A 13,404-nucleotide genomic window follows, 5' to 3' on the forward strand; every position below is an offset into this window, starting at 1 on the left:
TTTATACGTTTGAATACTCACAAGTGAACATATTATGACAAGAGTACAAGCTGCATTCTGGGCTTTCAATCCAAGCAAAAAAATCCAAAAACAAAAAAGCCATTATCCTTTGTCTATTAAACACAAAAGGCAAAAAGGGCAAATTTTCTTTTTCTTTATAATTTACTTCCTTTCCTTCACAGACCTGTACTCCTGGGGCTAGTAATACATTATATGTTTATTAAAAAATTAAAAATTAAAAAAAAATTATTCCTTTCTTCAGTCTTCATCTAGATCTTTAGTAAATTATTAATTTGACTAAATTTAATTATTCATAAAATAAACATACACATTTAACAGAAATATATTTCAGAGACCTTTAATATCCATTGCACACATGCACCATAAACTTGTCTTTTCAAGCACTGATGCACACAGAAGTGTCTGTGTCTCAGGGGAGGCACACACACGTTTCTTTTGTGCTGGGGTGGTAGGGAAAGAATAAATCTGTTGACTGCTGGTCAGTGATTTAGAAAAATAGACATTAAGGTAAAAGGAAAAACTGCAAGTAAAGAAAGCTGTGCTTCTAAAATAATATTAGCAGTTTTCTGAGTAGCTGAGGAACCAGTCTCCTCAAATTATAGACACACCTGTTACAGACCATCTGCCCATAAATTCCACAGGACAAGGGGAGATGGAGAGGAGAAGGGAGCTGAGGGAAATTGGAAGAGGAGGTGAACCATGAGAGACGATGGACTCTGAAAAACAATCTGAGGGTTTTGAAGGGGCGGGGGGTGGGAGGTTGGGGGAACCAGGTGGTGGGTATTAGAGAGGGCACGGATTGCATGGAGCACTGGGTGTGGTACAAAAAACAATGAATACTGTTACGCTGAAAAAAAAAAAATCTTATGTGAAAATAAGAAAAAAAAGAATCCACAGCATCATTAATGGAAAACAAATGGCACTATATTATCTTTCCTTTATCCATTGTCCATTCTCATATAAATTATTTTTCTCTTCAAAGTCATGTTCTTTCCTGTATGTTTACATTAGGATCTTGGAAGAGTGACATAATGTGCCATGCCTTGGTACATTTACAGTGATGGCTCTGTAAGGAGCACTGATTAAGAGGCTATACATTGTTGAAATTGTTTTAGGTTGAGTCCTCTTAAATCAGAACCTGAGAAAAGAATTTGAATGCAAACTGTTTATCTGGGAGGTAGTCCCAGGAAACTCTGAAGTGGAGTAGAAACTGAGAATACAGGCATAGAAGGAGGCTAACAGTGGTGCATTACTGAAGAGATCACTCTGGGGGGACTACTGTCCTTCAAGGGAGTTCTGTGAGATATAGAGCATGACTCAGAGTTATCCCAGTAATGGGTAAGAAACTTGAAGTACTTCTCTTCCAAACCCCCTCTATCATGGTTGAAAGCCACATCCAGATACATTAACTCTTGGACACTTCTGGCCAGCTCTAAGGTAGATAATTACAGGTAACAGCATGATTTTATCAGTATATACATAATGATGGGTGCTGAGGGAGAGAGGACAGGAGCACTGACAGCATCTGATAAGGGGGGTGAGTAGGTATTAATGACTAGCTCATAAGTTCAAGTGGAAAAAAAGTCCTTGGGTTAATGGTTTGACTTTGGGGAATTTAAACGCTGATGTATCAATAACAATTTCCTTTATTAAATCTTTATTAAGTCTAAGATACTAATGATGTGGGAAATAAAGGCAGAAGAAAAATTATTAAATTTCCTTACTACCTACAGCCATTGACAAGTCCTTGAAAAAGGCAGAGTGACATTCTTCTAGGGACTCAACTGCCTAATTTTTGAGACTTTGCTAAGGGCAAAAGGCAACACTGGCCCGACTCCCAGCCTGCCCCCTAGATCCTATAAGCTTACTTTAACATATATAAATTCTTTTGGAGACTTCCTTTAACTCTACCCTCCCCCATTCAAGATACATGTTGGCAATCATCCCCCAAGCATATGGCCTATCGATACACATCTGAAAGGGTCTCATTACTCAGGTTTTATTAGACATGAATAAATGACCTCTTCCCAACAATACCTAGCTCCCTCAAGGTGCTGGAAACCTTGCTTCCAAAATTTCTTAGAGACTTATGCCTAGCCCCTCCCAACTTGAAAGTACATAATGGGGCACTCCTCATGACCCGAGTGCTAAGAGTTTAAGTAATCTCTACAGCCATCATGGGGTTCCAACTCGCAATCCTGAGATAAGAGTCTAAATGCTTTATCACCTGAGTCAGCCACCCCCCCAACCCCTGCCCAGGGATTTTAACTGGAAAGTTAAAGTTAGAAGAAAGAGAAAAGTTGATTCAAATAACATGAGCAGTTGTTTTTATAAGAAAAATTTGCTTGTTTGTTTCAGTTTTAGAAAGATCACTCTGGAAACACTGTGACTGGAACGCTGGGGAAGGGTGATGGCAATTCTGGATATAGAGAGATTAATTAGCAGCACATTAATATAAGTCAAACAAGAAAGTAAATATAAAATTTGTGGATTTGTGACTGACACTTCTTTCAGTACTTGAAAAATGTTATGCCAATGTCCAGGCTCCAAGTTTCAGTTTAGAAATATGTTGCCATTGGAACTGGTGTTTCTCTATAAGTAATATATTGCTTCTCCTTGTCTGCTTTCAAGATTTTTTTTTGTCTTTATTTTTTATAAGTTTAATTATGATGTGTTTTGGCATGGATATCTTAGTGCTTACCCTCTTTGGAATTTCTTAGGTTCTTAAATCTGCAAATTTATGTTTTTTAAAAATTTGGGGACTTTTTAGTCACTCCTTTTGAATACTCTTTCAGTCTTGTTTCTTTTCATTCTGGGACTTTGGTAATATGAATGTTAGTTCCTTTGTTATTGTTCCACAAAATCTTGAGATCCTTTTCCTTCATCACCTCCATCTTCCAGTCTATTTTTCATATTTGATGAATTCTATTGATCTATTCTCAAGTTCATGATTCTATGCTTTGTCATCTCCTCTCTACTCTTGAGCCAATCTAAGGAGATTTTTACTGTGGTTGTTGTTTTTTCCATTCTATCTATTTTCTTTCTTTTTTTTTTAAGATTTTATTTATTTATTCGACAGACAAAGATCACAGAGAGGCAGGCAGAGAGGGGAGGAAGGAGGCTCCCTGCGGAGCCGAAAGCCCGATGTGGGGCTAGATCCCAGTATCCTAAGATCATGACCTGAGCCGAAAGCAGAGGCTTTAACCCACTGGTGGGCTTTAACCCACCCACCTAGGCACCCCATATCTATTTTCATTTATTTTTATTGTTGTAACTTCTAGTTCTTTGCTTACATATTCTATTTTCCCCCCATTTATTTCAAGGAGTATGTAATTGCTTATTGAAGCATTTACAGGCTAGCTTAAAATCCTCGTTAGATGATCTTAACATCTGATTTATCTTGGTGTTGGTGCATGTTGTTGATCTTTTCTCATTCATTTTGTGATTTCCTGGTTCTTGCGATGATGAATAATTTTCAATTATATCTTAATATTTTGAGTATTACATGGCTCTGAATGCTATTTAATCTTATTATTATTTTAAGCAAGAAGACCCCTGTATTGAGATGTGGCATGAGGACTGGAGATGGAAATAAGTATATACAGCTTTCCACTGGGCCCTACTGACAATATCCCAGCAAAAGTGGGCACTCACATTGTTTAATTGCAGACAGATGGAATAGAAATTCAGGTTTCCTCTTGCCCTGCTAATACCTGTCCCCCAAAGTGGGAATATTCATACCATCTTGCTGCCTTTAAGTGGGACTGGATGTTCATCTCCCCAACAGGTTCCCTGACATTAGGGGAGGTGGAAGTGAAGTCTTAACTGTCCTTCTTCACACCATCTCTTTCCATTTTGTTGATGCTGGTTGTGGGTAGAGGCTCAGCTCTCTACTGATGCCAGGGTGGGAAGAAGAGAACTGCCAGCTAGCCCTGCTTTGTGCTACCTCATTTTATTTTGTTGCTTTAGGATAGATATAGGTATTCAGCACCCTACTGGGTCTCACTGACACCAGGCATCGGGGAAAGCAGAGTGCCTACTATCTCCAGTTTGCAACATTCTGTTATTATTGATTTCAAGTAGAGGTGGAGGCTAAGCTCCCAATTTGGACCCTAAGACTATGTGAGGGCAGTTCAGTGTTAATTAGCCCTATCTTATGTTTCTTTGCTGAGGGATAGGTGTGGAGGCTCAGCTCACTGATGGACCACAGTGAAATAACCTTCATAGAATAATCAGAGTGCTGCCTGCTTTTGAAGGGCCAAGAGTGAGATGGTGTGGAAGATCAGTTCTTCACTTGGTCCTACTGAAACCAGGGGGTATAGGTGGTAGGTGCAATTTTTCCATTGCATTTTGGCTTGAGCACAATATGTATTGCCAAAATGGTTTTCTTTTGTTAGCAACCCTTTTCTTCATACTTTGGCTGAGGAAACCAGATTTCCTTGAAGCTTTTTTTGTCTCTTTTTTTGTTGGTGGTTATGAATTGGAGGAGGTTCCTGCAGTGCACTGTGCAGGATAAATGGGAAGCAGTAGGAAACAGGAAGTCATCACCATATTATTCCTCAAGTCGCAAGGTCCTTAGTAAGTCCACCTTCTTATTTCCATCTTTCAGTGTCTTCCTATTCTTGTTTGTTATGTTATGTTCAAGGTTTTAAGTTTTAAACCAGTTTTAAGTATAAGGAGAAGGGAGAAATGAACTACTCTATCTTGTAGGGAGCAGATGTCTGGTAGTCTACAGGTATAAGAAGGGCAAATTTTCACACTTTTAATGGAGCCTGGATGGCTCAATTGCTTAAGTGTCCAACTCTTGATTTTGACTCAGGTCATGATCTCAGGGTCATAGGATTGAGCCCTGCATCAGGTGCCATGCTCAGCAGGGATTCTGCTTAAGATTCTCTCTCCCTCTCCCTCTGCCCCCTCACTCCCACTTGCCTCTCTATCTCTAAAAATAAATAAATAAATAAATATATTTTTTAAGTACTGATTTTTATACCTTTAAAAGTCAAGTGTTTTGTTGGACTTGAAATTTAAAAATAAGCAAGGAATGAGGCAAGAATGATAATAATAATAATGGTAATAGATCGGAGTTGGAAACTTCAGTATACCTTTATAATTAGCTTAATATAGGCACACATGGTTATATATAGAAATGTTTATAGATATGCATATATACATGGTTAGTATAACACATATATTTCTTTGCTCAGTCAGCTAAAAAGACTTAGAAACAATGACACCCTAGCAGCAATGAGCATACCTTCTATCCTGGTCTTAGAGTCTTCTACCTTCCCAATAAAAGGATCTAGGAAAAATGACTGATGCTAGAGCTGGGGTGGTAAATATAAAAGATGAGCCTAGACTATCTTAAAGAAAAAAGATTCCCATTCCTTAGTTGTGGGCTAAGCATTATGACTTTCTTCCAAAGTGTACAGTATGGAAGTGGGGAAAAAAGTAACTTTATAATAGAGAAACCTGAAAAACCCTACCTCAGCCAGATGATCAAGGTCACCCTCAGCAGTCATACATAAATCATGTTGAGAGTATGTATGCTTGATGTGATCTGACAAAATGGCCCTTCTACTCTGCAGTCTTTCCCCCTAGACACATAATCCTAATCTTATCATGAGAAATGCATCATACAAATTCCACCAGTGATATTGTACAAAAACCTGATTTATACTACTCAAAATTCTTGAGATCATCAAAACCAGGAAAGTCTAAGAAACTAAGAAAATCAAGAGGAGCCTAAGGATATATGGCAACTAAATGTAATGTATTACCCTGGATAGAATCCTGGAACAGAAAAAGGGCATTATGTAAAAGCTAAAGGAATCTGACTTAAGTACATACTTTAGTAAATGATAATGTATCAATATTTGTTACTTAAGTGTTAACAAATGTAACACACTAAAATAAGTTGTTAATAACAGAGGAGAACGAGTGTAGTGTATATGGAAACACTTTATACTATCCTCTCAAATTTTCTGTAAAATTAGAACTGTTCTAAAAAATAACGTCTATGAAAAAAAGTTGTTTTCTTGTTTTATCATTATGTGCCTGTATTTTTAATGAGGATGTAAATTCGCTTTACTTTCATTGATATTGGTGTTAAAGAAAAAAACTAACTCTGAAAGAAAGGATTTGTAATTCCAATTCAATAAGCAATGCTTCTTGGTATCATCTTTTGGAAGAAGTACGGCATAAATCAAAGCAAATTGTCTTTAAATGCTGAATTCTTTTCAGTGCTTCATCTTTTATATGACTAATGTGTACCAAGGCCATGATCCCACTTCAGAGGGCAGAGATGATTGTAGGCAATGTCTAAAGTACAGTGAAATATTAATGGAAGACATAACAATTTTGGTTAACATATATTATGTTTTCAAAATGATGTATTAGTATTTCAGTCTATGAAGTCTTTGCTGTTATACATTCCCTACCCACTTTTTCCCATTAAACATAAGTAAATGGGTGCCTGAGTGGCTTAGTCATTAAGCATCTGCCTTTGGCTCAGGTCATGATCCCATGGTACTGGGATCAAGCCCACATTGGGCTCCCCGCTCATCAAGAAGCCTGCTTCTCCCTCTCCCACTCCCCCTGCTTGTGTTTGCCCTCTCTCTGTTTTTCTCTTTCTATCAGATAAGTAAATATAATCTTTAAAAAAATAAGAAAATGTTACTATCATTTAATTGTATGTTCATCAATTTAAACTAATGTTTGTTGGCACTTGTAGCTACCAGTGATAGTGGCATGTGTTACTTTTGTAAATCCATTCCATGACAAAATATGACCTTCACAAGGGAAATCTTTGACACAGTAGATACTTAATGTCATATGACATATAGCTTTATAGCTAGATTACCAAACATTTTAATTTGGGGCAAAATAGCATGTAGAAAAGACCATCAGAAATGTCCCATAAATTTATTTAGAGTACATAATCTCATTTAATGTGATTGTACCTCAGCACTCTTATCTCTAATATGGCTAATCCCACATTATTTTCATTGGTGCCAAATAAAAAATCATCAGGGAATTTAATGCTTAACTTTTAAAAGTAGTTAAAGTAAGTTATTTTTTAATTTTTAAAAGATTTTATTTATTTATTTGACAGAGAGAGTGAGCATGAGCAAGGGGAGCAGTTAGAGGGACAGTGAGAAGGAGGCTTCCCACTGAGCAGGGAGTCCCATGTGGGGCTCAGTCCCAGGAGCCTGGGATCGTGACCTGAGCCAAAGGCAGATGCTTAGCCAATTGAGTTACCCAGGCACCCCTAAAGTATGTTATTTAACAAGTTCTCCTTTGTGTGGGCTTTTTTTTTTCTTTTTAAGGTTTATTTATTTACTTTAGAGAGAGAGAGTGAGTACAAGTGGGGGAAGGGGCAGAGGGAGAGCATCCTCAAGCAGACTCTCTGCTGAGTGAAGAGCCCAACACCCAACACAGGAGTTGATCCCAGGACCGTGAGATCATGACTGGAGCTGAAATCAAGAGGTGGACTCTCAACCAACTAAGCCACCCAGGTGCCCCTCTCCTTTGCATTTTTCAAAACAAAGCAGTTCTTTTAGTCTGACCCTGGACACAAAAGTGAGTTGGCCATGTTTTCCCCCATGGATCCTTTTCTCATCTGTTCCACTGTGTCATGTGTTCTACCTTCTCAAGAAGTAGCATTTAATCATTCATCCATGCAGTCATCTATTCAATTATTTATTAAATGAATCTTTATTGAACACCTACATAAGGCAAAAACAATAAAAATAAAAAATATAGAAAACTAATCTGGGTTGCGCTGAAAAGTAATCAACTCAGTAAAATCTTTGCCTATAACAAGAGTTACTCAATTTACTGGAAATTGCATTTCATTATGGAGACTCAGAAACTCAGGGAAAAGCAAGACCTAAATAATAAAAAAGTAATAAAAATCAGGCATATAAAATGCCTGCTTTGTATCTGACTCTGTAAAAGGAGCTCTAAAATGATTAGGGATGTTCTGAAGATTGTTATCATTGAAATCGCCATTTTACAGATGACAATAAAAAGGCTCACAGATTAGGTTACTCACCTAAAATGAAAGGCCCAGAAACAACAGAACTGGAACTATAACTTTAGACTTTATAATGCCTGTGCTCCTAAAGTATACATAGAGCCTGTGCTCCTAAGTATAATACGTGTGTGTGTGTGTGTGTGTGTGTCTGTGTGGGTGTGTGTGTGTGTGAGAGAGAGAGAGATTGAGAGGGAGGTAGAGAGAGAGACTGAGAAAGAGTTTAAACAGGGAACTTCTGAGACATGACAAGAGTACTGCCAGGTATCCATCAACCAACAATTGTTAGTTTAGAACTCCTAACTATGCAAATAATCATTAATCATAATGCTGAATTAAGGATCTCTCACTCTTAAACTAAGAAATTAAAAGGCTTCCAGAAGCTGAGTCCAAATTTTACATTACATAAGATAATTATTACAGAGAGTCAAAGTATAATTCAGTAACTGAAGAGCTCTGAAAATACTGGAAGCATTCATATCAATGCGGTTTCATAATGTGGATAATAGAGGGTTTAAGAAATTGTCAGATGTACTACAGACTCATTTGTTATCATTTCTATGAATATAGGTGAATAAAAATGAGAAACGAAGAAATGAACGGCTAGCAATTTTAAGTAGTCTTCCTAAGATCCATACTAGGAAAGATTAAGCACACAAAAAAATGATCTTGAAATATTTTTAAAGGACTTACAAGTGCATCAGGTCTTTTTATACCAAATAACTTGAAATATGAACTGTAAAATAAATCTAGTCTCTGATGATAGAACTGTTGACTTTATTTGAAGCTATGTAATGAAACACGATATGAAAACCAGAAAGTCTTAAGAAAAGGTGAGAAAACTCCTTCACTACTCCTCTCAAAAAGCAAAATTATAAAAGGACCATGTTAAAACTTATTTTGAAACAAAGAGAAAATTCCCGAACTGTTACAGGGCTTTTGCATTTTTATTTTGGTTTAATTTATAATAAATATTCTTATGTTTACACAGTTGTCACAAGGTGGACACAATTTTGAAATCTGCTTTCTTCATTCTTTCATCATTAAACATCCTAGTTTGCTGCATTGTCTTGAAATTATAATAACTGTAATTTCCTAAGAAGGAGATATAATTAACTAAAACATTCCCCTATTGTTGACTATTATAAAGATGTTTTAAATTTTTTTATTAAAAATGACATTTCAGTGAACACCTTTATTTATATAATAATTTTCTAAATATAATTTATTATAGTAAGTTTCCAAAATTAAAATTAATGTGTAAAACCTCTGACATTTTTTATCTTGCTAGACATTACCAAATTACTTTTCAAAAGATCAGATTAAATTATATTGCCAAGAACTTTGCCAACATAAGATACTATATAAAATTTTTGATTTTGCTAAATTAATAAACCTCATGTTCCATTTCTCTGAATTTTTTGATAACTACTGAGGTTCAACATCACATATGTATTTAAAATACTAATTGTATTTTGGGCACCTGGGTAGCTCAGTTGGTTAAGCATCTGCCTTTGGCTCAGGTCATAATCCCATGGTCCTCAGACTGAACTCCACACGCAGGGAGCCTGCCTCTCCCTCTGCCTCCCTCTACCTGCTTGAGCTCTCTCTCTGTGTCAAATAAATAAATAAAATCTTCAAAAAAATACTAATTCTATTTTTTCTTGACTGTCATCTCTCACATTGTTGTCTCTTGCTAACTTATAACCAGGTAGCTGGAGAAAAATATCACATGACAGGGAAAATTGGTATTCCAATAAACGAAAGATTACTAATTTCAGATGGGTTTTTCAAGACTGGAAATATGGCTCTGACTTAACAGTAAGTTCTTTCTAGTTCTTAAAGGACTTTTTTTTTATATATACAAATCTTCTCCAATCTTCTCAAATTTCCCTCTATCCTCTCTACCTCTCTTGCTCTCAGAAGATGATCACCTCATATCATTAAGCAAATAGAAGTTAGTAAATGTCTTACTGTCAAATCCATTAATTCATTAGCATTTGCACTGATCTTTCCTTTTGTTTTAAGAATTGAAGTTAAAAAGCTATTCACATTACACATAGTGTGTATTCTATTTTCTCTCATCTTTTAAAGTACTTCACAGCACTGCATTCTCTACAACTCAAATACTCCTTATGAATTATTCCCATCAAATTTCAACTTATTCTAGACTAGTAACTTCTACTTAAAATGTTAAAAAGTATACATGCAACATGTCCCTTGATCCCTGCCTATCTTCTTTACCCAATTCATGGCTCAGCTTTTGAAAATTATCTTCATTTATTGTTTCCATTTTCTCACATCCCATTTACTTTATAATTTAGTTCCATCTGGCTTCTCTAACCTCAACCTCTTTACCCACTGCCTTGAAATTTTACTTATAAAGGTCACCAGCTGTCTCCAAGTCAGCATAGCCAATGGATAGTTTTTGTCCTCATATTTCTAGGTTCTTTCCTTCTTTAAAAAGGAAAACAAAACCAGAAAACTTTATTTTTATGCTTTTATGCTTTTACAACCTCATAACCTTCTATCTCAGTATATTTTAGTGGCTCCCCTTCTTTAATCTGATTTCTAAATATTCTATTAGTCTTATTTATCCTCAATGGAATATACAAAACTATATGAAGGATTATTCTCAACATTAGTTCTCATAATAATACTAATGGCAGTAATCAGTACTTCTATAATGCTTTCATGTGCCAGAAACGATTCTAAGACACTATATTAGAATTACATAGATATATATAATTCTTATATATATATATATATATATCCTATATATAACTGATGAGTTTTCTATATATACCATATATATATATGATATATATATATATATATATATATATATATATATGTATGTATATAGGTATATAGTACAATACTCAATACTGGCATCTAAGTGTAATTAAAAACAAACAAACAAACAAAACACTTCTCATTTTTCTTTTTTTTCCTTAAGATTTATTTTTTTAATTTAGAGAGAGAGCATGTGTGTGAGCAGAAGCAAGGGGAGGCAGAGGGAGCCTGAGAATCCTCAAGCAGACTCCAGGCTGAGAGAGGCCTGAGGCAGGGTTTGAATCCAGGACCGAGAATTGAGGCCAGAGTAGAAATCAAGGGTTGGCTGCTTAGAGATGCCTGGGTGGCTCAGTTGTTAAGCATCTGCTTTTGGCTCAGGTCATGAACCCAGGGTCCTGAGATCTAGCTCCACATCAGGCTCCCTGCTCGGCAGGAAGCCTGCTTCTCCCTCTCCCATTCCCCCTGCTTGTGTTCCCTTTCTCGCTGTCTCTCTTCTCTGGCAAATAAATAAATAAAATCTAAAAAAAAAAAAAAAAAAAAAGAGAGAGAGAGAGAAAGAATGAAAAAAGAGTTGGCTTCACCCAGGAGCTCCGAAGCAAAATAGTTTTCTGATATGTATAATTTAGGAAAGTCTTCAGAGAAAATATTTAAAGCATTCTATCTCAGAGGAAAGTGATTTTGCAAAAGATCTATCAGTAGGGACGCCTGGGTGGCTCAGTTGGTTAAGCAGCTGCCTTCGGCTCAGGTCATGATCCCAGCGTCCTGGGATGGAGTCCCACGTCAGGCTCCTTGCTCAGAAGGGAGCCTGCTTCTCCCTCTGCCTTTGCCTGCCATTCTGTCTGCCTGTGCTCGCTTTCTTCCCCTCTCTCTCTCTGATAAATAAATAAAATCTTAAAAAAAAAAAAGATCTATCAGTAGAAGCAACTACAAACCCAACAATCATTTAATGATATATCACCCCTCATGTTGTTTCTTTATGCATTTTTCTGGAAGAAAGCTGGTAAGAGTTCATTAATTCTCAGAGATAAAAATCCCACTGATGGCAGAAAAGAGCTTTGCTCTGGAATTAGATCAGTTTAAGTTTTCCTACTTAGTAGAATTAGGTAACATTCTTAATCTTTCTGTTTCCTATCTGCAAACAGGGATAACGCTACTACAAAAGAATGCGTTTAAACTAAATGATGCGTATAACCTTCCAGATTATAGGAACATGCCTAATAAATGTTAAATGATGTGCAAATATCCTACTTTCTTGAAATGAATAAAACCTATTTTTATGCTCTTCACACTATTTCTTAGCTACTGGTCTAAATATCAAGGTAATGTTAGTTAAAAATAATTTTTTTTATGCCACTGTCCATTTCTATTTCCAACATATTCTCCTTGATGAATCAAGTCTCCACATCAGTAATACTTATCACATAAGCTATTATTCTTCATATGTTTAAGATATTTCAATATAAGATGAGTTATTACTCAAAGGGATGGCTAAACTGGCTTTGCCAAGATTTCAATGAGCTATAAATACATCTTACTCAGAACTAACTTTCAAAGAAGAGGAGAGCAATGACTCAAGATGAGGAGAAGAAAACCATTTCTTTTTTTTTTCTTTTTTTTTTTTTTTTTTTTTTTTACAGAATGTTATTTTCTTTTGCTTTGATGGAGAAAAAAGTATAGTTAATTTATAATATAGTTGTACTTATAATATAGTTATATATAATAAAATTAATAGCTTATAGACTAATGTTTTGTGGTTGGATTAAAAGAGAGTGTCAAATTTACAATAATAAATCAGTTTTCTTTAATCAGTAATGGAGATTTACAAATATTCTTTTCTGAGAGTAACAAAAGGAAGCACTGTATTTCCTTCAAGTCCAAAGACTCTGTTAGTTGTAAACACTAGTAACTCTCAAATGCAAACAGAGTCAGTATTCCACATATGGCAATCAGGAAACGACCTGTACACCAGGTATTTTAACAAAAGGCTTGCAAACACATTAAATGAGTAGTGAAAGTAAAAATGATGCCAAATATGTGTGAAAGCAGAGCATACAGAATTATAAATTATTTAGGGGGATTAATTATAATATTCTTTCAGAAAGATTTGTTTGAGTTATTATTTAAACACAGGGAGCACAGGGGCACTTGGGTGCCTTAGTCAGTTAAGTATCTGGTTCTTGATTTCAGCTCAGGTCATGATCTCAGGGTTTGGGGACCAAGCTCCACACCGGGCTCAGCACTTGGACATGAAGCCTGCTTAAGATTCTTTCTTTCCCTCTGACTCTTCTCCCTCCCTCTCTAATAAGAAAACAAACAAACAAACACATAAATGGAGAACACATTCAGATGATCTAGGGTATCAAACTGATACCGTAATAATACCAAAAATCTTCATGTGACAATATATGCTGTAGGAATAAATAAAATTTTATAGGAAGAACTAATTAAATGAATTATAAATTTCATTTTATACTTTGGCATGAGTTATCAACTTCATTTTATACATTGGCATAAATATATCAAGCTGGGTTTTCTTGACTAGATGAATAATAACT

At 35.8% G+C, this 13,404-nt stretch overlaps 1 protein-coding gene and 1 long non-coding RNA gene across 2 annotated transcripts in view; one reads left to right on the plus strand and one right to left on the minus strand.

The window, feature by feature from the left end:
* Positions 1-13,404, plus strand: part of LOC309859064 — a 107,690-nt gene that overhangs the window by 79,148 nt on the left and 15,138 nt on the right. The window lies entirely within an intron of this gene.
* PKIA (cAMP-dependent protein kinase inhibitor alpha) overlaps positions 1-13,404 on the minus strand; it is a 92,281-nt gene that overhangs the window by 30,774 nt on the left and 48,103 nt on the right. The window lies entirely within an intron of this gene.

The sequence above is a fragment of the Mustela nivalis genome (assembly GCF_964662115.1).
Source record: "Mustela nivalis genome assembly, chromosome: 2".
Lineage (NCBI taxonomy): Eukaryota > Metazoa > Chordata > Mammalia > Carnivora > Mustelidae > Mustela > Mustela nivalis.